This window comes from Mus caroli, chromosome 3 (genome assembly GCF_900094665.2).
Source record: "Mus caroli chromosome 3, CAROLI_EIJ_v1.1, whole genome shotgun sequence".
NCBI lineage: Eukaryota > Metazoa > Chordata > Mammalia > Rodentia > Muridae > Mus > Mus caroli.
The window spans coordinates 54346263-54372261 of record NC_034572.1 but is presented as its reverse complement, the minus strand read 5'-3'; the positions used below and the strand labels follow the sequence as shown (position 1 = coordinate 54372261).

The 25999-nt window shown below is 38.0% G+C and overlaps 1 pseudogene; it reads left to right on the top strand.

Moving 5' to 3' along the window:
* The first annotated feature begins 2127 nt into the window (after window positions 1-2127).
* LOC110291821 overlaps window positions 2128-25999 on the top strand; it is a 95286-nt pseudogene continuing 71414 nt past the window's right edge.

The following is a 25999-nucleotide window of genomic DNA, read 5'->3' as shown; positions in this document are numbered from 1 at the left end:
AAAATGTTCTCTTGGAAAAGACAAATTAGAAACAAAATTCAACTAGAAAAAAATCAAATTATACCAATATCTACTCATTAAATATTTCCATGACTGTGCTATAAAATATTATTTTCTAAGTATTCTTATTATAACTTTTCTTTCTTCATATAAATTTTAGCATTTTATTGAAATTACCATGTATTTGATTATTTTTGAATCACCTGTTTAAAACAGATTATATGCTTATATGTGGAAATAAATAAAAAAAATAGATTCAATACTTCAAATTTCCCTTTTTTTCCAACACAGAAATTAATATTTAAGGGCAAAGAGAAGGTTATATTGGTCCAAAGACCTGAGAGGAAATAGAAAGCAAGGCATCAGATATACTTCCAACAAAAACAATTCAGAAATCAGTACCACACCAAATAATCACACCAAACCCAGATGCAAAACAGAAAGAACACAATCAACAATGGCCAAAAAACGTATCATGACCAGAACCCCCAGCTACACTACTTCAGCAAGCCTTGAATATTCCAACAGGAATGAAATGAAGCACAAGGAAAAGACTTTAACACCAACTTTATGTAGATGATAAGCAAATCCCTTTAAAAAAAAATCTAGAAAAAGACATACAGAAAATTTGAGGAAATGAATAAACCCCTTAAAGACAGCCAAGAAACCCAAGAAGGAAAGAAAGAAAAACAGTTGAAAAAAAGAACAAAAGTGTACAAGATCTGAAAATAGAAATTAAATCAATAAAGAAAACACAAACTAAGGAAATTCTTTAAATAAAAATCCTATGTAAGTGAACAAAAACTACAGACGCAAACATCACCAACAAAATATAAGAGATGGAAGAAAGAAACTCAGGCCTAAAAGATACAATAGAAGAAATGATTTTTTTTTAAAGAGTCAAGTCTAGGAAAAAAGTCCTTACACAAAATATCCTGGACATCTGGGACACAGTGGAAAGACCAAATTTAAAGACCCAGAACATATTTTCAACAAAATCATAAAAGAAAAATGTCTTAACCTAAAGTAGTAGACACACACACACACACACACACACACACACACACACACACACACACACGAGGTTTACAGAACACCAAATAGATGACACCAGAAAAGAAAGTAGTATTGTCATTATCTCTTCTTTAAAAGTCTGGTAGAATTCTATCCTAAAATTGTTTGGCCCTAATAGAAACTACTTACCAAAGTTAAATCAAGATAAGATAAACAATTTAAATAAAATAGCCTTCAAGGAAATAGAAGTAGTCATTAAAAATATCACAACCAAAGATGCTCAGGGCCAAACAATTTTAGGATAAAATTCTACCAGACTTTTAAAAAGAGATAATGACAATACTACTCCAATTACATACAAAATAGAAACCGAAGGAACATTGCCAAACTTTTCTTACAATTACCCAAACCACACAAATATTCAAGATAGAAAGAGAATTACAGACCAATTTTCCTTGTGAATATATATGCAAAAATCTCAACAAAAATACTTGAAAACCAAATTTAAGGACACATAAAAAAGATTGCCCTCCCCCATCATTAGGGGGGACTCATCCCAGAGCTATAGAGATGGTTCAACATAGACCAATCAATCATTTTAATCCACCATGTTAAAAGCTGAAAGAAAAAAAAAAAAACTCATAGAATCATCTCATTAGAAACAGAAAAGGCTATTGCCAAAATCCAAAAATCTTCCATGATAAAAATCTTAGAGAGAGTAGGGATACAAGGAATATACCTCAATGTAATAAAGACAGTTACAGCAAGCCTATAACCAACATCAAACTAAATGGAAATGCAAAAGAAATTTCCCTAAAATCAGGAACATGACAAGGCTGTCTACTTTCTCTGTATCTTCTCAGTACAGTGCTTGAAGTACTAATGAAAGTGATAAAACAACTAAAGGAGACCAAAGGGAGACAAGTTAGAAAGAAAGAAGTCAAACTATCACTATTCACAAATAATATGATTTTGGGGGTGGACTGGAGCAGATGGGAACAGGTGTGATCAGGAGGGAGAAGGGAAAGAGAAAGCCCAGGGAGAAATAGTGTTCAACATAGAACCCTAGTTCAGGAAAAATCCCCAGGGTGACCTTAGGAAGGGCTATTGGTAATGGAGAGTATGGAGTCTGAACTGGCCATCTTCTGTAACCAGGCATTTTCCAGTGGTGGGACTAGGAAAGGAACCCAGACACAAAAATCTTCAACCTACAATTCATTCTGCGTTCAAGGTATCATACTGCAACAGTGGAGGCACAGAACATGTGGGAGTGGACAACCAATTACTCAACACTTCCTGGATGGCCAGGACCAGAAGCTCAGAGACCTAGCACAGAAAAACAATAACAACAATAACAACAATAAAAATAACCACAAAGGTTCTGAATGATATTCTGCTACAAGAAAACAATAGATGCTTTCACTGTGCAACAAGAAGCAAGAAATGAGGCTGAATCAATGTTCTATCATCCTTCACAATAGGTGTTCTTGAATGGGATACTGTTAAAAGTCTCACAATTAATCACTAAGAAGAGAAAAGGGATGGGTACCCAGCCCAATCATCATCAGTGAGGCTTCCTTTGGCAGCTAATGGGAACAAATGTACATACTCACAACCAAATATTAGGTGGCAGGAGAGCCCAGATTGGGGCTCAGGGAACCCTGTGGAAGAGTGAGAGGAAGAATTGTGGGAGGTAGGGGAGAACACAACCCAGAGATTCAATTAAGAGGGCTCATGGGAGCTCACAGAGCTTGAAGTATGGAGCCTGAGTGAGCCTCTGATAGGGCCTCTGCATATTGGTTATCATTGTTAGGTTGGTATTTTTGTGAGACTCCTAACAGTGAGAGTAGGGGTGTCTCTGACTCTTTTGCCTGTTCTTTGGACCCTTATTCTCTTACTGGGTTGCTTTATCTAGCCTTGATATGGGAGTCTGTGCCTAGACTTATTATATCTTTATTATGTCTTGTTAAGCAGTGTTCTGTTTATATCCTTGTGAGACCTACTCTTTTCTGAAGCAAAACAAAGGAGGAGTGGATGTGGGGGAAGGAATGGTTTAGGGAGGGTACTAACTGCAAGGAATGGAGGCTGGGAACAGTGTCTGAAACAAACATTTTTAAAAAGAACAAAGAAAACTGATATAAGAAATAATGTACTTTTGTCATTTTAAAGAGATTACAATGTTGTCAATTTACATAAAATACATACACACACATGAATGCTTTAAAGCAAAAAAAAAAAAAGTTAGCATGAAAAGAATCTTTGCATTCTATTGTAACCCCTTACAGTTGTCTACTTTTCAATAAGAGATCTCACAATATTGAGATTTTCTAATAAAGCAAGAGTGTCACAGTATACGGACTAAGCCTCAACGGGCTGCTTTGGTTCTATCCAGCTAAAATTTAGTTTTGCCTCCTTTGAAAACATCTGAGGTGTTTAACTTTTTTTTTTAATCAATTTGAGTGTGCTGAAGAATTCTTAGATACTTCCAGAAGATGTCAGTAACATAAGGGTAGAGAAGCCTCTCTTACATGCACAAGGATCATTGAATACACCAAAGTTTCTGAGGATTAAGAGGCAGAGAAAGGGGAACTCTCTTTACCCTTAAGTTGGGACTTCCATTTCTTTTGTATTTGGGATTAGTCTTCTAACCATGGCTTTTGCTGGTCCTCAGCTGGTAGACAGAACATCTGAAGACATTGAGGCTTCCATATCTTATGATACAGTACCTGTAATTAGTGCTATGTATTTCCCAATGACTCTTCTTCCTAAGCATCTTCATGAATACAACATTTAAGCACAGGTATACTAACTTTAGAATATTTGTTCATACAATATGAACTAACCAGTACCCTGGAGCTCGTTTCTCCAGCTGCATATGTATCAGAAGATGGCCTAGTCGGCCATCAGTGGAAAGAGAGGCCTGTTGGTCCTGCAAACTTTATATGCCTCAGTACAGGGGAACGCCAGGGCCAAGAAGTGAGAGTGGGTGGTAAGCGAAGTGGGGGGGGGAGGGTATGGGGGACTTTTGGGATAGCATTGGAAATGTAAATGAAGAAAATACCTAATTAAAAAAAAGAGGAAAAAATGAAAAAGAAAACAAATAAAAAAGAGAATATTTGTTCATATTGACATATTTTGAAATTATTATTTTTCTGTTTTAAAACACTGATGCATTCTAAAATACCAATTTACTGCTCAGTAAACTAGGATGTGGATCACTACATTCTGAGATAGTGTAAGTGGATACCCTCATGTCACTCAGCACAGCATTACATATCATAACCTACATAATATTTCTTGAGTGAGTTAGTGAACGAACTGCCCAATAGTTCAGAATTCCCAGATATTAGTATTAAGTTTCTGCCAATTTCTCTCATGGTCTAATATTTTCCTCATTTCAGTTTTACTATTAAGCATTATTCCTCAGACACAGTAACAGAATGTGCTTAACGTTGCTAAACTAAACAATAAGGGAAAATTATTCATTCTGCCCTGTCTACTCATTTGCCAAATCCACATGTTTGTACGATTTACTTGCATCTGGTTTATTTTAGCATGGTCAAGAAAACAATAGATGCTTTCACCGTGCAACAAGAAGCAAGAAATGAGGCTGAATCAATGTTCTCTCATCCTTCATCATAGGTGCTCTTGAATGGGATACTGTTAAAAATCTCACAACTAATCACTAAGGAGAAGAGAAAAGGGATGGTACCTTTGTGTGTGTTGTTTTGCTCTACCCCCATCCATAGACATTACATTGTAGCATCTTAACGTTTTCCCCATCCTTTTCCTGATAGTTTGAAATAAGTTTATGGTAAATTACCGTTAATGTTGCCAAAAGTTTGTTAGAAATCACTGCAAATATGCTGCGGTAAGATATTTCTGTTTATCTTAAAACATTTTATTTAGAATGATTTTTAGAAAATGACGAGTATTTAAAAATTATTCTTTACTGTGTGTACACAATGCATAATGTAACTATTAATTAGATTAAGAGTGTACCTGAACAAAGGGTTTGACTCAAGGTCAAAAATTATATGGATATTTTCCCCATCTTTTTCAATATGTGTTAATTTTGTACTCAAAATTGTTTTAGTTGAATTTTACTCTACAAACCCAAACACTATTTTTAAACCACAGGTACAGAATAATCTATGTACCATTTAAATCTGGTGAATTTACTGACTCCATTGAAACAGGATTTTAAACTACTTGCTCAGTGACACTACAGGGTGCTGAATCTGCTATTGAGAATTTGAAGACTGTTTCATTTCTTCCCTTCAGGGAAAACATCATGATATGCTGGATCTTCAGCTCATCCACTTCTAGATTTGGTGTGAGTGCCAACAACCACATTACAGAGTTGTGTTGAAAACCATGTTCCAGGAATTTTTCATAGAAGAACTTGTTCAATCAATATTCACTAACTCATTCAAGAAATATTGTATATGTAATGATAAGTGATGCTATACACACATAGACACAGACACAGACACAGACATAGACACACACACACACACACACACACACACACACACACACACACACTTTTATTTGCTTGTTTGTGTTTTGAGACAGGGCCTCTCTGTGTAACAGCTCTGCTGTCCCAGAACTAGCCCTGGAGACCAAGATATTCTGGAACTCACAGAGATCTACTTGTTTCTGCCTCCTGAGTTCTGGGATCAAAGGCATGTACCATCACACCCAGCCCTTAAAATTTATTTTCTTCATAAACAAAAACTGAAGGTTTCATCCCTAATAAATAAAGTTCTGAGGGGACAGCATCTTGTCCCCAAGTAGTTTCATATATTTAGCAAATATCTCAATCAAATAATGTTTTGGATTTTCCTTGAAACTATAGAAAGGCAACACAAAAAGAGGAAGCATAACTTTGGAATATTTACTTTATATACATAAAAATACAGCTAGAGGGCCATTTTGTGTCACCAATGTGAAATCATGAGCATAAGAAGTCATGTTTGATATGAATCAGAGGATGGCCTACTCCGCCATCGGTGGAGGGAGAGGCCCATTGGTCGTGCAGACTTTATGTGCCTCAGTGCTGGGGAACGCCAGGGCCAAGAAGTGGGAGTGGGTGGGTAGGAGAGTGTGTGTGGGGGGAGCATGTGGGGGACTTTTGGGATAGCACTGGAAATGTAATTGAAATAAATACCCAATAAAAAATATGGAAAAAGAAAAAAAAAAGAAGTCATGTTTGAAATCTAGGGGATTTCTGCTTTTGGCCAAAGGGAATAACCATATCTTTACTTGAAAACAAGCAACCATAAACCAGGAGAAAATATTTTTTAAATCCTCTATGTTTAGAAACTGGGTAGTTCAGAAATGAATCAAATGAGTTGAGCTGCTGCTTCTTCTTCTTCTTCTTCTTCTTCTTCTTCTTCTTCTTCTTCTTCTTCTTCTTCTTCTTCTTCTTCTTCTTCTTCTCCTTTGTAGTACTTTTATTGTTTACAGTCCACCAGTCCACAACCAGCCATTGTCCCCCTCCAGGTACTCCTCCCACAGTTCCTTATCCCATTTCTCTTCCCCCATGTCTCCGAGAGGATGTTCCCCCAACCTCTGCCAGGCCTCCCCACTCCCTGGGGCCTCAATTTGGAGACAACTTCAGAGCTTTGTAACAAAGTAATGGGGAAGTGAGAAACCTAGCAGTCTCATCAGACTGGGGTGACTAATCCCAGCTGAAGGAGGTGGCAGCAGTTAGAATATATAAGGCAAATTACCTGATAGAGATATGTAAAGAAATACTTCCAAAATTGAATATGGCTTGGGACTCTGTAATTCTTTGGTTATAAATTACAAATGTAATTTCGTGTGAAGCCCCATGAGTCCAAGCTAGGAATATCTTCTACGTTTAGAAGACCTGTGTAGGAATTGTGTGATGAACAATGCACACGATGCATATTGCTGAGTTTTGAATTCCCATCAAGTAGAGCAAAGCTGTTTTACTGGATGCACAAAATATACAATGAAGCTCAGAGAAAGACCCACAGCAGAATATTGGAGGTTAACATTTCTTGGAGCGAAAGCTGCCTACTTCATTGAAATAACTTTAATAGGAACATTAAAAGACCATCATTCTAAAATGTGACTAAACCATGTTCTTCAAAGGAATACAGCAAAATCTGGCTCAGCATCTGAACATTCACAATGCTTCATGCTTGATACAAATTACTCACTTTATGAAGGTTTATTGCTCACCCTGACAAAAGTCACATGACAGAAACTATTCTAGAGAGGAAGCAATGACAGATCAGTGCTAACATGGAGAATATAACTATTCCCCAAGACCATCAGGGTCTTAGAGAAAATGAACAAGAGAAAAACAAATGGAATGTGTAATAGTGAAACTTAGTAAGTTAAAAGGGCATTCCACTGAATAAAATTAACAGTAGGAATTCATTTCAGAAGAGAAGCTGAATACGTATAAATCAGTGACAGTGGAAGTTACTTGAAATAAAGTACAGGAAAACCAACTGTTAAAAAATATCTTTGATGGCCTTAGCAGATAATTACCAAGTGACCAAGTTTAAATGCATTTAGAGACCCAGAAATGCAAAGGAGAAAACAGGGCAGGGGTAAGGGACAAAAGTTCTCATACGTGTTGAAAAATTATGAAGTTATTGATTGAAAGATTATAATTCTGAAGCCAAGTGAACCAAAAGTGAACTGTTCTACCATATATTATGAACTAATGTGGAAAGAGATTGCTGGGTCTGAGAATAAAGACTGGTGTACAGACAAGTGGTGCCCGGGCCTTGGACTACTAGCCACCTGACCCTGCCTGCCCTTGGGGGTTGGAGGTGAGGAGGTGCAGAGTCAAACACACAGACTCTGGGAGCAGGTGAGAAAAGCAGCAGCAAGCTCATCCGAGCACTGCTGCTGCAAGCTCCTTTTATACCCTCTACCCGTGGCCCATTGGTCCCAAGAAAATATCTTTTCTAAACAGCAGTTCAAAATTGCCTGCCATTGTCTACACCAGCAACCCTCTGTCTCTCACACAGTCCTCAATTAGGTCTGTGTGGCCCCTGGCGTTTACATAGAGGTGGCCATGCTATTCCTGCTACATGAAAGGAAGGAGATGGAGGTAGAGTCACAACTTAGGCAAGTACCAGTTTCACTGGCATTTATTCCATGGGAGTCATAGGTTCAGCTGTAGACCTGACCCAAACTAGAGTCCTCTGGGAAGAATGATCAGTCAGTTGGGGAATTGCCTCCATCAGATCGGCCTGTGCAGAATTGTGTTGATTGTTAGAGGGTTTAACCCACTGTGTATAGAATCTCTCTTGGGCAGGTTGGCCTAAGCTGTATATAAATGGTAGCTGAACCTGAGCCAGTAAGCAGCACAGTAAGTAGCACTCCTCCATGGTTTCTGCTTCAGTTCTTGTCTCTACATGGTTCCTGTTCTAACTTCCCTCAATGGTGGACTGTTATGTGGAAATGTAAACCGAAATAAATATTTTCCTCCCCAAGTTGCTTTCCTGGTCAGGGTTTTGTCAGAAGCCACAGAAAGCAAGCTTGAACAATGGGCACTCTCTGGGGATTTATATCGGGCAGCTATAAACTATTGCTGTGGCTTCAATTACTGTCACAGTTTTATGGGAGATAAAAAATAATCAAAAGCATAAAATGAAGTGAATCCAATGTTGTCAGACACTTACAATCAAAGGCTTTAGAAATTTCTCAGCTTGAAGATGTTACCTACTGATCAATTCCATGCTAGGAACTTCTGCATCATTTATTCACTAAACAATCAGTGAACAGTTTGCATGGGGAAAGGGTTTACATGCAACAATATCTCAGATCTTCTGATAAGTATTTGTAGCAGTCATAAAGCATATCAAACCCCAGAGACTTAGGATTTTGATGAAACAAAGCCTCCTCTCATCTTTTAAAAGATTTAGTGGATTTATTATAGGAAAATCAAAGGTGCTTGAAATTCAAGAGCCGTAGAAATCATTTAGTACAGTAGTCTCCAAACACACATGGAGCATGCCAGCTAACTATCACAGGTGGATGAAACAGTGATGGTGGACCTCAGATGGGCTGAGCAGATGGCCCCCTGATGTGACCAAAGTGGTGGAATACATTGTGGATGAGAGCTCATGGGTTTTCTCTGCCTCATATTTAATACAGATTGACATGTCACATATAAACTTCATTTTTACATACCTTAGACATTTGTGCTTGCAAAGCCTCAATTATTTTTGTTTGGCTTTTTTTACTTGTTCTCTCTCTTTCTGTCTCTCTGTCTCTCTCTCTGTTGTGTGTGTATGTGTGTGTGTTTCTCTGTCTCCCACACCACATGTATAAGCACTAAGATGTTATACATGAGTTTTTTTTTGAGAAGGCACATTCCTCCAGGACACAGAAAAAAATAATTTCAATTCTCAATGTCTTCTGCTGTTTTATATAAATGAAACTCATGTTTGTGTCTTTGAATAGACAGAATTCAGACATTATTCAGCCATATTTATAGAATTGCTGATATTTACTCATTCATTATTTGAGAGTGGATGTGTACATGCACACATGTGTATGTGTATCTATGTGAGTTTTTGAGAGTCATGTGTATCTGTGGAAGTCAGAAGGCTTTATCTCTACAATGAGAGACTATAGAGATCATCAGGTTTAGTTGGAAGTACCTTTATCTGATGAGACATTCCACTTTCCCCTGTAAAATTATTTTCTGGGGATTTTTTTTTGGTGTGTGTGTGTGTGTGTGTGTGTGTGTGTGTGTGTGTGTGTGTACATGTGTGGGCTACATGTACATGTTTGGGCACTTGCATGTGAAGGTTAGAGATTTATGTTGGGAATCATCCTATGTTAGTCTTCTATTGCATTAATCGATGCAAGACTTCTCAATCTATCTCAGAGCTTGTCAACCTGGCTAGTCTTGCTAGCCAGTTTGCTGTCTTCTTTGTTCTGGCAATCTAAACTCTAGTCCTCACACTTGGGAAGCAAGTGTGAGAATGGGACCTCTTTCCAGCCCCAGGGAATTATTTTTAGTGTACTAAGTCTGATCTGCATGGCACATTTTAGACTTCTCACAATTATGCACTAAATTATAATACTCACTAAACCAAAACAGAAACAGAAAGTTATTAAATTTGGTAAGAATGAAACAGAGAAATAGCCTCAGCGTTTATTGAAGTACTGTCCCACATAGTAGCCAAAAACCAAGGAAGCTATTTACATTTAAATTAATTAAACTATTCAAAAATTAGTTGCATACTATCATCTGCCACTTTTCAAGGTCTCAACTGCCATATTTAGCTATTGGATACATTATTAAACAACCAAAATTTTTAAAAAGTTCATTACCATAGAGATTCTTTTGATAGCATTGCACTAGAGAGATATGGCAAATTGAAGAAAATTGCCCTGTCATATACAGGCATAAAAACCACACTTCCCAGCTCTAATCACAGCAGGAAGTTCTGAGAAAAAGAAGTCCCATTGTCCTTATTTCCTTCTGATATGTCACTCAGCTGGCATGTCTTCTTTGCTTTGTAACTTTTTCTGGCTCATCTTTCTTGCTCAAACTACATACAAAAACAGAGGGGTGCCAACCATTCCTTTGCCACCCATTTAACCTGCTAAATGAGCATTTAGTACAGTAGTCTTCAAACACATGTGATAAGGACCCTGTGGATGCACTGGAGGGTAGACACTGTGCTTAACAATTGTTTGGACTATAATGTTTTAAGCAGTATTTTTCTGTCTGTTTTGTGTCTCCAGCAACTATTATTGTCCCCACAGCTCTTCCAAGGATGAGATTCTAATGCTTGAAATTCTAGCAGGTTCCTTAATTTTTCTTGAGCTTGTTTTCCCAAGTTAATAGCTACTTTGTGTCAGGGATGTTTCCCTCTGTAGCTGTTTGTGATTTATTGGGCAAATGTCCTTAGGCCTACAGAGCCTGGAATCCAAAGGCCTTGGCAATTAAAAAGGACAAAGTTTGTCAGAGGGAGCTTTTATGAAATGCCAGGTTGGTTTTCAAAAATGGAAACTCTCGCAATAAAAAGTAAGATGAAGCAACACAATGATCTACTTCCTTCCTGGGATTGGACACGTTGGCTGGGATCCAAGGTCTGTAATGTTTCCTTTTCTGACTTTGGAACAACTAACTAAGGCCTCTGCTATTTAGTTTTCTGCTATTAAAATGCACACGACAGTAACTTCTCACTCTGCTGATATTCAGAAGGCCTTATTTTAACAAAAAATCTCACTGGGAAATGATGATGGTAGGGAGCTGTTATTGAGTCTTCCTGCAGCCTCTCAGCCAATTAAAAGTTTGTTAAACTTTGCATTCAAAATCAAAATAATGAATGCATTCAATATTGTTTTTTTTTCTTCTGCAAGACTTGAAAGATGTGGTAGAACTGGGACACCAACCCAGCCACAAAATCATTGGTCCACAACCTTCCCTTCCTGGAAGATGTGTGAGGAAAATGGTGGCTCAGAGCTTGTGGTAGTGGCCAAAACAGTGACTGATCTAACTTCAAACCCATACCACAAGAGGGATCCTATGCCTGATACAGCCTGGATGGACAGGATCAGGAAGCTGAATGGCTCTGATTCCTAGGTTAGAGCCAAACATGACTGAGAAGGAAAGAAGGAGAGAGAGAGAGAGAGAGAGAGAGAGAGAGAGAGAGAGANGAGAGAGAAAGAAGAAGAAGAAGAAGAAGAAGAAGAAGAAGAAGAAGAAGAAGAAAAAGAAGGAGGAGGAGGAGGAGGAGGAGGAGGAGGAGGAGGAAGGAAGGAAGGAAGGAAGGAAGGAAGGAAGGAAGGAAGGAAGGGAAATAAATAAATAAATAAAGACAGAAAGAAAGAAAGAATGAATGAAAGAAAGAAAGAAAGAAAGAAAAGAAGGAAGGAAGGAAGAAAGAAACGGCAGAGAGAAAGAAAGAAAGACAGAAAGAAAGGACACTAGAAAGATATAGATGATAGATATATAAATGCAAATGAAATTATTCCTAATGATATCTTGCAAAACTCTACTTCCTTCCTGGGATCAGTGCTAGCCCAGTCACCATCAGAGTGGGTTCCTCTGGAGAAGACATAGAGACCTACAGTCAAACATTATGAAGTGCTCAGGGAACTCTATAGAAAAGAGAAAGCTTAGATTTAGGAGTCAAAGGGGTCAAGGACACCAAGAGAACAAGGCCCACAAAATCAACGAGGCCACATTCATAGGGTCTCACAGAGATTGAAGTGTGAACCATGGAGCCTTCATGGTTCTGTAATAGGCCCTTTGAATCCATACTCTGCTTCTCTAACTTAGTGTTTTTGTAGGACTCCTAACAATGGTAGTGGGGAGAGAGGTAATCTCCCGACTCCTTTGCCTGCTCATGGGATTCTTTTTCTTCTACTGGATAGCCTTGTCTCCCCTTGGTATAAGGGTATGTACCTAGCTTTATTGTGTAGTGTTTGCTTTATATCACTGGAATGCCTACCCTTTTCTGAAGGGAAAAGGGGAAATAGTGAATCCGGGGGAGAGATGAGGTGGGATAGGGGACTGGGAGGAGGGGAGGGAAGGGAGGCTGCAGATGGGATGTATTATATGAAGATGAATAAAAATACATTTAAATTTTAGAAAGGCCTAAAAGACAGTTGCAAGAGCCAGGTTCTGACACTAAATTTGAAGAAGAGATGCTTCCTCTGACCCTCGCCACCTGCCACACTTGGGAGAACAAGCCTTCCATCTCACCTGGGCAGCATAGTCGAGCTGGCCCTGATGGTGAGGCACAGGTAAGTCCCACAAGAATGAGAATTGTCCCATCCCTTTACCTACTGCACCACTCGGGAGCAGGACCTGCACCTTGATTGTATAGCACAGTAGAGCTGGCTCTGGTGGTACGGATGCAGGTGATCCAGCCCTCAGAGTATGAGAGAGGAAGAGACGGCCCTGATCCTTGCTGGTCGTAGCATTGAGTGAGATGAGCCAGGGCAGCGATGGAGAGCTCACCCTGGTAGTTTGGTGATAGAGACCTGGCAGGCTGACCAACTCAGCTACCATCAAGGCTCAGACCCAGGGCTTTGAGCTGGCCCACCCCAACATCTACCTTATCTATGACCTTCTGGAGCACGTGAAAGGCCAGTCCTGTAGATCCAAAGTCGCAGGATATCTATGACACAGGGCAATAGCAGGGTGTTAGAGAGGAATCCCAGCGAGGATCTGTATTGAAAGTGTGACAGAAGCCAGAGGCCTCAAACCAGACTGATGGCTCATTGCAATGAACATTTGCAAATTAAGATGTGTGGACCAGGGGATAGATTGTGGGACACTCTGTGACACATAACAGCCTTCATGGCGAGGTATTTTTATTTTTTTGTTTCTCTTTTTAATTTTAATTTTATTTTTTATTTTCTTTCATGGGGGAGGATGTAAGGGCAAAGGGCAGATATGAAGGAATGGGGAGATGGTGGTAATGGGTGCATTATGTGAAAGTCACAAAGAATCAGTTAAAAAGTTAAAAAAAAAAAGAAAACGTGAAATTATTAAGAGAGTTTCCAATCTGTATTTGAGGATCACCAAGAATTGACTTATAAAAGACTGGGCATAGCTCACATGCATATGTTGAATTCATGAAGATGTGAGTTTCCTCTCTAGCATGGCAACAAAATAAAATAAAACAAGAACAAAATAATACCAAACAAACACACAAACAAACCAACCAAGAATCAGTTTATGTGAAACATGGACCATTGTTCTGAAATGATAGATAGGTTATCAGAAAGTTAAGATGAAGGTGCAGACAGAATATAAGGCTTGACAGAAGTGGATTTCATGTGTGCTTGTGGGAAGGGTACAGTGGGGGTGAGACAATTTAGATGATCCCCTTGAAGATGGCAACAGTAAATAGTTTATGTATTATTCCTCATCTTTTGTTTTCTAACATCTACTTAAGTTTAAAGCAATCTTTAGACTTTTCAATTACAGCAGAAAATTAGTATATATATATATGCTAATTATATATTATATATAAATATAATAAATATAAATATTATATATATATTATATATAAAATTAGTATATATATATATATATATGGCAATTTTCTGGCTGAGTCTCACCATTTCCCGGCTTTGTTTTTTTGGTTTTGGTTTTGGTTTTGGTTTTTTTTTAAGTGTCAAAGATCATAAAGATTAGAAAAAAAATCATAAAGAAGCAAAACAAGAAACACAGTATGAGTGACTCAGAGAGAAAAAAGGTTACAGGTCAGAAAATGGGACCTGCCCCCAATGACATCTGGTAAAGTATTATTACTGGATGGATGTTGTCCATGCAGCCATGCCTCTTAAACAATGGTCTTATGGTTTATAAGCAAATGGACCCTGTGGTCCTATGGCCAGGGGGACTCAGTTACTCACTGACGGGCTTTTGGAAGATAACCCAATTCTGAGGGTTATGATGTAATCCTTAGATTAATGCTTTTATGATTCACAGTATGATGGTATTAGTGGGAAGTAGTGAAAAATAGGAGGTGGAGCCAGGTTGGAGGAGGTACAGTAACCTGGGAAGATAAATCGTATCCTCAGTTTCTTCCTGGCATTTTGCTTCCAGCCCTCCAAGAGGTAAGCTTCTCTCTCTAGCTCATGCTCTCCAAGTAATGGTCTGCTTCCTTGTGCACAGCACCAGAAAGCAACAGACTCAAAAGAACATGGATGAGGCCATCTGAAAGTGTGAGCAGGATGAAGTCTTCCCTTCTCAAGAATTTGTCACGGCAGTGTGAAACTACCAACTGGTTAGTTGTTTATGTAGTGCAGCTTCCCTGTGTCTTTGCTAAATTGTCTTTTCACATGAATCACGCAGAAGCAATTTAAGTGTTCACATTTCAAGTGTTCTAAAAATTTGGTGTAATCTCTTATTTAATCAGAAATTACTATTGAACAACTCCAAGCATTTAGAACCAGGTAAGATGCCAATAAAGTATCTCTGTTTATACATGGCTTTCACAATGGGGGCTTGAGGACTGTCCCTTATTTTCATTTTTCACACTATATACAACCATATGACCTTTGGGGAGTGTGTATTTAGTACTTGTTTGTGATGATCATCTTCAAGGACCAAAGGGTGCTGAGAGATGCGAAGAAGGAAGGCTCTCAGAAGCCTAAAGTGGCCATAGTCTAGTAAGGATACTGAAATTTGAAATAGTATTAAAACATTCTGTTAGTGTTATTGTTCCCACAGCAAGTCAATGTGGAATGCATTATGGGAGAGTTCCTTCAAAGGGACTGAAATGGAAAACAAAGGCAGCTAACATGATAAGGATCTACTCCGTGAAATTTTCACTTACCAATTTCCATGGTGATGACTGATAAATGAAGTGTTGTAGAAACCCTAGACACTACTATTTAAAATATTTGCCTCTGATTTCTAAAACCTTGAAACAAAAGTATGGAAAACATTTGTCTCTAAATTATGCTTTTAGTATCAAGAGAAAAGACTACTCTAGAGAGCAGGAACAAGTTTAAGAAAAATGTGATCCTTCCCTTCTCATTATGCATCAAGAAATCAAAATCTACTGCTCTGGACTAATTTAAATCTAGCTTTAAATATTTTATACATGTGAAAGGTGGTAAGTGATTCATATCTAACATATTTACTGGAAAGACTGACCTAAGAGTAAAGGTGAATAATGCTTATAAGTATGGACCAAGAGTTAAAAAAATCTAAAATACTAAATTAAGTAGAAAAGGAAAATAAAATTCCTTTCAGGGAAACACTGCCAACCATATCCAAGTCAAACATCTAGAATAACAGAAGTTTCCATTTCTTACAGTTTTTAGAGATAATAAATTGAAGAATTTTATTCATTAAATTAAAAATAGTAATAGCTACAGAGCCAGTAAACTTGTGAAGTTAAAATAGATGCTTCTCTAAAAATAATGCTTCAACTTAAACTAGAATGTTAATGAAAACACCTCAATTTAATGCTGCCATAATTCTTGGGTCCTCTTCAGCCTCTTTTGTGCCATTTTTATTGATGTAATAATAATAAGGTTTTATCATCTGAGCCTTGATCTCCTCCAGTTTGTCTAGTTCATTTTATAATGTCTGTCTTTACTGACTCTGTTTTCCTATCATTCCTCCAGCTTTAAAAAGAGTTCCCACTTTTAACCGAGATAAGTACAAAACTTGGAAGATACCCAAAATCCTCAGAATTTTTTCGATAAATTTTCTGGGATCCTTACTTCCAAGTTCTTTAGAAGTTTACTGAAGTACAATAAAGGCCAAGAATACAACCATGACCTGTGACCTGATGTTCAAATATCCACATGTCATTAGAGCAGAACCTGGTTTAGTGACTGTGCAAAATTTTATCTCATAAGGTAACTTCATTTTTAGGAAATTACCACTCTGGAATCCATTAATCATCATCATCATCTTCTTCTTCTTCTTCTTCTTCTTCTTCTTCTTCTTCTTCTTCTTCTTCTTCTTCTTCTTCTTCTTCTTCTTCTTCTTTTCTTCTTCTTCTTNTTCTTCTTCTTCTTCTTCTTCTTCTTCTTCTTCTTCTTCTTCTTCTTCTTCTTCTTCTTCTTCTCCTTCTCCTTCTTCTCCTCCTCCTCCTCCTCTTCCTCCTCCTCCTCCTCCTCCTTCATTGTAATAATGTCTAACTAAATGAATTTGAAACACGATAGTGCCAAGCCAATAGTCTGCCACCTAAGATAGAGTTTTCAGTATTGACTCTCATGGAAGTCCCCCCTTCTTCAAGCCCCCTTTTCTCATCCCAACCCCATGTCCTCATGTTGAATATCCAAACATATCAAAGGCTTTCTTTCTCTTTTCCTCTTAACTTTTTGTTATGTTTACAACATCCTTTCTTCCTTTTACCCCCCTGTTATTTATACCAAATGTTTTTTTTTTGTTTGTTTGCTTATTTATTTGTTTGAGGAAAAGAAACTTTGTGTTTATTGTCACTAAAAACAGAAGTTTTAAAGAGTGGAGTTAAGCACCTAGGATCAGGAAGTGATAGTAAATGCCAGTACCATCACATGCATACCACACATTCTGTTCTCTTGGGAACTGGGTCTTTTAACACTTAAGAGTGACCTGATGAGATGAGAAAACATACTTAGCCTTAAGAAGAATGATGAAAGCAACAATTGAATTGCATTTTTATCATATGCCAGCATTTTTTTAAACCTCATTCTTACAGATCTCCAAAATTCGCAGTATCTAGGGCTACAAAAATGGCTCATTGGCCCTGAGGGTGTTTTGTTCTTACAGACAATTGAGTTCACTTCTGAGCATCCCCACTGGGTAGCTCATAGCTACCTGTAATGTCACCTTCAGGGGATCTGATACCTAGACACACACACACACACACACACACACACACACACACACACACACACACACACGGGCATGGAAAGAAAAAAGACATAATTGAAAACAGTTGTCAACATCTCACAGTTTTAGAATGCAAAACTGATGCATGAGGTTAAATCATTTGCTCAAAGTTACAAGGAATGTAAGCATAGGGTTTCAGAACTCAAAAACCGGTCTACTTGGCTGTATTTTATCTCCAAATTGCCAGTCAGAATGGACACACACAAAATGATAGTGAGTATGAAATTTCAAAATTTCAATGTTACTGATATTCAATCAATTGACACTGAGATGCGAATTGTTTTAAAGTCCAATAAAAGTCCAAAACTGCCAGACTAGTTACATGATTAAAGCTAGCACTGATCCTGATAGGATAAGAATGCCACAGAGTATGGGTGTGAACTAAGTACAGACTTAAGAACAGTTATATATTTATTCAGTAGTGACTAAATGTAAACAAATAAGAAAGACACAGGAATCGGACCTTCCCACAGCAGAATGTTTGAGACATATTGATCCAAAAACTCCTTTTGAAAGTTTGACAAGTGTGGGCTTCCACCTCATGCCCTGTCTTGCTTCTTAGCTTGAAGGAATGTCAGCAATGCCAGCCTGCTGGAAAGAACTATTGTCTCTCTGCTGGCTCATTCAGCCAGCCTGAGTTCTGAAAGCTGGGCCTGATGTTACACCTTCCTGCGGTTGGTTTTGACCCTCTCTTCAGCTCCAGCTCTCAGCCCCATGACTCTGGCTCAAAACCAATTTCTTCATCACAGTGTATTTAGTGATTCAAAATGTATCCTTAGGCAACTGAGGCGTGCTTTCTTTTCGGTTGCTCCTGAGCACAGTCCTTCACATTGTCACTCCCCTTTCTTTTCTTACGCATGATTCTTCAGAGTTCAGATTTATAAACTATAACAACAATGGTGGCTACAATTTATTAAACTCCAGGTACTTTGAAAGCAGCTTCTGCAGACATCACCTTGTTACAACCCTAAGGGTCCTAATATAAAGATAAGAGCCCAGTAATGGCTCTGTTTGATGGGTGGAGGATGTCTAACCACAGTTATTAAAGAGCATCAGTGCTGAGGCCTCAGCTCCAGGTGCCTGTTGTCCTGAACTAATTGCACAGTTTGTTCTCTCCCCATTCCCCCTTCCTCAAACTGAGCTTCATTCTTCCCAGCCTCTTTGATTCAGTGCTGCTGATCTAAAGTATGACTTTTTCATTTCCTGAGAGCATTTTCCTTAAGGCACAATGAAAGGAAACATTTTAAAGTACAATACTGTCAGGATTTTCACGTAGGAGCATGAAATTCTACTTATTAAAGATGATTGTAATTATACCCACTTAAAGAGATTTCACTTATATTTTAAAAGGAACAGCAATTTATACCTATTAATCCTAGCTATCATTTTTTTTTAAATTGTGAAAACTGCAAAACTTATAAGATTCTGAAAATCTCATTGAGTGTTGGGTACTAAGCATTTGACATGAACATTTCTGTTCTGTGCAAACTTCAAAGTCAGAATCTATCAGAACATGACACTATTATTATTGTTGCCGTGATCCTTACTTAATAGGTGATTGAATCATTGAAATGTAAAGAAAAAAATTAATGTACAGAGGCAGGAAATACTTCAAATTCAGTGTTTGAAACTAGAATCTACTAAGTAACACACAATACAAACAAAGCTTTCATCAAATATGTTTGTATAGACCTCAAATTATAATTATTAAAGCTGTATCTTGATATGTTTTTAGTCCACATCAACTCTGCTGATGCCATTACAGGATGAGCTAAAGGAAATGCAGGAAAAGGTCCAGCCAGATTTCACAAAGAACTAATTTGGGTCAATGACAGTATCAATACCATGATCAATTTTTACCACATTTCACCATATTAAAATAAAAATTCTTCCCACCTCCATAGAGCTGTTTCCTACCATTTCAAATGTCCCCACATGAAAATTCTAGAAAATTATGAATGGTCTACAACACTTCATCATCAGAACTAGAATGAAAATCAAAGATAACTCAGTGTTTATTGGAATTACATTAAAATTTCAAATACAATGTAATGGTAAAGCTCATTTTTTGTGGTTGTCTGTGGTTGTTTTGTGTGTTTGTATATGAGTGTGGTATATGTATGGTGAGTAAAATATATGTCTAAATGTAAGTCATGTGTGCATATAATGTGCACATGTGCTTGTTTATGTGTGTGTTAGGTATGTATGTGTTGTATATGTATATGTGTCTATGTGATTATAGTATTTGTGTGTTTGGTGTATGCATACATGTGTGTACAGGTAAAAATCTGCCTATGCACATATGTATTGAGGCCAGAGGAGGAGGGTGTTCAGTATACTGCTCTATTATTTTCTCCCTAAGTCCTTTGAGGCAGTGATTTAGAGCTTGGCTGGCTTGACAGTAAGTTCCAGAAATGTCATCTCTGTCTCTTATATTGTGGACTTACATGCTTCTGTGAGGCATGGTCAGTCACCTTTTAACATGGATGCTGAGGAACTGAACTCAGGTCCTCAGACTTGTACTGCAAGAACTCTCACACTCTGAGCAATAGATCCTTCCCTCAAATTTTGTAAAAGGCTAATTAAGTAGAAATGGTGGACAGTTGAAAGCCCAGTACAATAATGAGATGATCTGAGTTTTCCCACCAACCAACACCCCATCACACCAATCAATCGACCATACACATATTTAAAGTCTGATGTTTTTGTGTGTGTGTCGTTGTGTGTGGCAGTGCTAAGGAGTAAACTCAGAGCTTGCAAGTGTTATATAAGTCTCCATCTTTGAGGTATATGTTTAGATAGCAAGTAGTAGTAACTGTTGACTTAGTCAAATAGCTCTGAGTCTTAGGTACCTTTCCAAAGCATTTCAACCACTACATCTGGTATCCCAAACTTAAATCTGATCTATTAGGTTTGCCAGATAAGGAGAACCAATAGTTTGTGAACACATATGAAAAGATAAATAGATAAACCTTTACATAGATGTATATAATAATTCAAAAGTTTCCAAAAATTCGAAGTTATTTTTTTTTATTATTATACAAAAAGAGAAAGATTTACCCTAAGGAATTAATTATGGGGACAAGGGAGTTCAGAAGACTGGAAGCCCAAGGAAATTTGAGTTATTGTTTGTGCTTAGAAATAAGATTCCTTTTTTTGGAGGTGGGGGAACTTTGATCTTTTTCTATTAAGGTCTTCAGCAGATTAGATAATGCCTATGGATTATTATTTGCTTTATTCAAAATATTCATCACATCTAAAAAAGTACTTTTAGCGTGACATTTATGCTGGTACTTTACCAGGCACCTAAGTAGCATGGTCTAGCCAAGTTGTCATAAGATTCGTCCTCATATCTGACTTAATAATTAAAATATCAGCTATCTTTCTGTTATGAATAAAGAGCAAAGTATCTAACAAAAACAATGGGACACTTACTGTTTTTTTAAGTGATAATGTCTTATTGCTTCCCTTCCCGTCCTAAGAAGACATATTTTATGGAACAAAGACTGCCGAGTGCACCTAAAATATTCCATCTTCTAGTTCCTTCAGGATCTAGTGTTCAGTGAAATATATATTGAGGTTATTGACTACAAGATGGGGAGAGTTCGTTGAAGGCATTTCAGCTGGTATAACTTTTGTTGGCCATTTCATTGTCCCTCATCTTTGTCTGGTATTTGGTCCTGGTCACTGAAGATGTTCAGTTGTGATCTACTGATTACAAATGTCACAGACGCTAGAGACAAAGATCACCTTGTACTTTGTGCTGATGGTCTGTGCTAGTGAATGGTGTCAGATTTCACGCTAGCTTTTAATCTAATTTTATTATGCTATGCTGTAAGCATATTATATTCCTACATAACCTGTGACCCTCCTTCCTCCTGTCAGTCCCCAGTGTTCCCTGGACAGTTCCACTTTTACTTCCATACCATCTTGTATATATATTCATGTATCTATATAAAATTCAAGACAAATGAGAGTAAACATGAGATATGTTGTCTTGCAGAGACTGATTTATGTGTGTGTGTGTGTCTGTGTGTGTGTATAATGTGATTATCCTGATTGCATGAAAAGTTTCCTTTCCTAAGGCTTGCTAATCTAAGCAATCTAGAGCCTCAGTTGGCACCCACAAGGGCACAGATAACCATGAAGAAGAAACTGAAGAATGAACACTGATGTAAACATTGGGAGTAGCTAAGGCAGAAGCAAGGGATTATATAAGCTAGACATAATGAGCACCCAGGCCTTATCAGGAGCCTTAAGGACTGGTAGAGCCAGGAAGTCAGCCAAAGGGAAAGGCATACATAACTTTGGGAGGAGAGAAGAGGGATATTTAGAAGAAGCAAATTTTCTAGTTTGCGGTTAGGAACATACTGGGATTAATTACAGTGTAAGAGGTGTTTTGCTTCCTTTGAACTCTCCTGAACCCAACAAGAAAGGGCAGGCTGGGTGGGGTGGGGTGGGGTGAAGCAATGAGCTTCAGAATCTTCACTGCATAGGTTTCCTCCCAGAACAGTCAAAGAGCTTTCTTTCCCTCATTCATAAGTATAAGCCCAAGCCGGGTGTGGTGGCGCACGCCTTTAATCCCAGCACTCGGGAGGCAGAGGCAGGCGGATTTCTGAGTTCGAGGCCAGCCTGGTCTACAAAGTGAGTTCCAGGACAGCCAGGGCTATACAGAGAAACCCTGTCTCAAAAAAAAACAAAACAAACAAACAAACAAACAAACAAAAAAAACCAAACATAAGTATAAGCCCCATTCATTGCAAGCCATTGGTATACAGCTTCTCACCTGTGACCACAAAGGCTGAACAGCAAATCTCTTTTAGACATCACTATTTTTTTAATTATGGAGAATGATTTAGGTCATATAAGTGAAATAAAGCAATCTCAAAAAAGACAAAAATACATGTTTTCTGTCATTAGTGGACATTTTTCTGTGTAGCCATAAAATCTTGGATGTATATATTGAATGGAAGTGGAGCCAGCCAGGAGAAATAGAGGCCTGAAAGGAGGGCGTGGGGAGAGAAAATGGAATTGGTTTAAATGCTTAACTTACAGCATATATTTGTATAGAGTCTTTGAAAAAACAAAACAAAATAATTACTTAAATTGTAAACGTAAATTATATTTTTCCCTCCCCAAACAACAATAACAACAAATGATATTTAAGTTGGGTGTATTAGAGACAGTTAAAGGTGGTTAGCTGGCCTTTGGTGATAGGAGTTAAAGCCAGCCAAAGTTTGCCAGATAAGATTCTTATTAATAGTAATCAGTTTCCAGGCACAATGTTGAGAGGCACAGTAGTGTGAAGGTATAGTTGGGAGGGTTTATGCATCAAATTCTCCAGCAGACTTGACTTAGGGAAGCTGGGAAGGATGCATGGTCTGGAGTACAAAGAGTCAATACTAGAAGTGAGCACATTATGTTTTCAAGGGAAGGAGACAGAGTGAAAGAGAGTTCAGTTCAAAGAGAGGAATGGGAGACCAAGATGGATCTATGACAAAGTGACCTGATCAGCAGGAGAACTAACCACAGAGTCAGAAGACACTAAGAAAGTCATGGCTGCATTATGACTGAAAATCCTGAAAGAGATACATGGAAGGTCTCTCTCTGTCTTAACTGTCCCTTCTCCCTTTATTCACTTCCTTCTACTCCCCCTCCCCCTTGTTCTCTCTCTAAAGGACAGGATGATCAAGATTTTCCTGAAGTGTGGAGCTTTTGATTGCTGGAAGTAACATGGACCTTTGATGTGTAGTTTTTGTTCTGCCAGTCAAGGCTATCCCCTCTGGTTTTCAGAAAAGCTGGCTTATTGTTATGGAAACGCATTCCCATTGGGAATTTACTTTCAGGAGTCTGTTGGGAAGCACAGAAACACAATAAGGTATTTCTTCAGCAATTTTTATTGTCCCTTGTCTTCTGTCAGGAGTGAGAAACTGACTTAAAAAATATTGTGGTGAATTCTGTTTTGAGAAGGAAAGAAATAGATTTTAATGATTTGCAGTACAACAGTCAACATGAATAATTTCTGATTATCATGTCTTGCCAATCCTATCACGACAAAACAAAGAAATATTTTATTGAATAAATATATATTTATATCATTTAGAAACCAACAGGTATTTATTAAAGTATTCTGGGAAGATCTCATGGCACTCCAGGCATATGTATCTCCTAAAGTCATTGCTGGTGACCTTCACCTCATTTTCCCACTTACACTACTTTTATGATATAAAAGTCCTGTAGTTAACCCACCAGCCATTAAATTAGTATTTAGCATTTCGTGAGAATCTGCCATGTTGTATAAACATGGCATTTAACTTTTACAATAAACATCCCTAACTTGGAAAGAGGGGTAGGGGACTATGGTTAGCTTTTTGTTACAAGTATATTCTAGTCAAAATAGAATTCTATCAACTTTCCTACACCAAATTATCAGCTTAAAAATTAAACAACAACAACAGCAGCAGCAAAAAACATTAGGTTTTGTGTCCTATAATCTTGTATGCTGTGTTAATGTGGGAAAAGACTGAGGCAGGGGAATGATTGGTAAACATTGAGGGATTGGTGTTTTAGAACAAACAGATTTGGCAAGACTCACAATGCTGAGTGCACCCTGAGCAGCTGGAACTGCAGGAGATTTGGAAGGGACCATCACAGAAGGAGACATTAGCAGTCCAGCTGAGACATTTTTTTTCCTGTGTGGAGAAATATTTCATTGTGTAACAAGATATGTGTGATGGGTTTAGCTTACCTTGACCCAATGAGCAGACCCATTGGCATACACGATATGAAAACAGCTCTACCGAGTGCTCACTGCCCTCCTCTGTGGTCCTGGGCCACACCTCAATAGCTCTGTAGATTGGTACTGACATATCTGTTGTTTTCCAACATACAAAAAAAGAGTAAGTGACAGTCTTATCACTGTTTAATCCTGTTTCTGCTTTTTATTCAAAGGGAAGACAGGGACAAGCAAAGGATTGGATTCTGTATTCCCCACAACAAAGGATGACATTTCAAAACTGTTTTTGATTTAATGGTTCAGTGACTTTGTCTTTTGCCTTACAGTATTCTAGGAACTGAAAATATATTAAACTTTCAGAAAATATGACAAACATTTGTACAACTTACAGCTTTCATACAAGCCAGAACATGTCTCATGGTCCATTTCAAGAAACTAAATTCAGATTGTTTGCTTAATTTATAAAAGGGTGATAATTAAAATTTTGACAAGAAAAACTATTCTTTCCAAATCATCTCAGAATACTCACATGCACACTGTAAACAAATGTCTTTAGAATCAAGCATTTCATGTATAAGAATAAGTACCTTTACTTTATTTTAATGTTTTAAAACAAAACTATAACCTTTTAGATAGTATTTTTATGTTAAAATCATCTAAACATTTTAATCTCTAAAAAATAAAACTAGCTTAAAGGAAAATTAATTTTTGAATGCTATCAAAATCATTTTATTTGAATTTTTTGTATTCCTGTACAATATCAAACTTAATCCCAACCCCCAAGCTTCTTTTTTCCCCTTTTATTGAAAACTGATTTTTTTCTTGCATAATATATCCTGATTACAGTTATTCCTCCATCTACTCCACTCAGCTCAGGCTTCTATGGTATAATAACAAAATAAAGTTCAATTTAATAAAACAAAGTACAATAAGATAAAACAAATATAACACATCGGAATTGGACTGAACAAACAAGTAATGGAGGATCTTTCTTTTCTTTCTGTTTTTAACATATTTGCTTTATTTTTTAATATCTTTATTAGATATTTTCTTTATTTACATTTCAAATGTTATCTTCTTTTAAAATTTCCCCTCCTAAAGTCCCCTACCAGTTCCCCCTCCCCCTGCTTCCCAACCCACCCACTCCCATTCCTGGTCCTGTCATTCCCTATACTGGGGCATAGAGCCGTCACAGGACCTAGGGCCTCTCCTCCCATTGATGACTGACCAGGCCACCCTCTGCTACATATACAGCTAGAGTCACAAGTTCCACCATGTGTTTTCTTTGATTGGTGGTTTAGTTCCAAGGAGCTCTGGGAGTACTGATTAGTTCATATTGATGTCCCTCCTATGGGGCTTCAGACCCCTTCGGCTCCTTGGGTACTTACTCTGTCCAATGGATGATTGTGAGCACCCACTTCTATATTTGCCAGGCACTGGCAGAGTCCCTCAGGAGACAGCTATATCAGGCTCCTGTCAGCAGGTTCTTGTTGGCATTGCCATAGAGTCTGGGTTTGATGGTTGTTTATGGGATGGATCCCCAAGTGGGGCAGTCTCTGGATGGTCATTCTTTTGGTCTCTGCTCTGAACTTTGTCTCTGTAACTCCTTCCATGGGGATTTTTTTTAAAAGATTTATTTATTTATTATATGTAAGTACACTGCAGCTGTCTTCAGATGCACCAGAAGGGGCATCAGATCTCATTACGGGTGGTTGTGAACCACCATGTGGTTGCTGGGATTTGAACTTCGGACCTTCAGAAGAGCAGTCGGGTGCTCTTACCCACTGAGCCATCTCACCAGCCCTTCCATGGGGATTTTGTTCCCCCTTCTAAGAAGGATTCTGAGCTTCTGGGCTAATATCCACTTATCAGTGAGT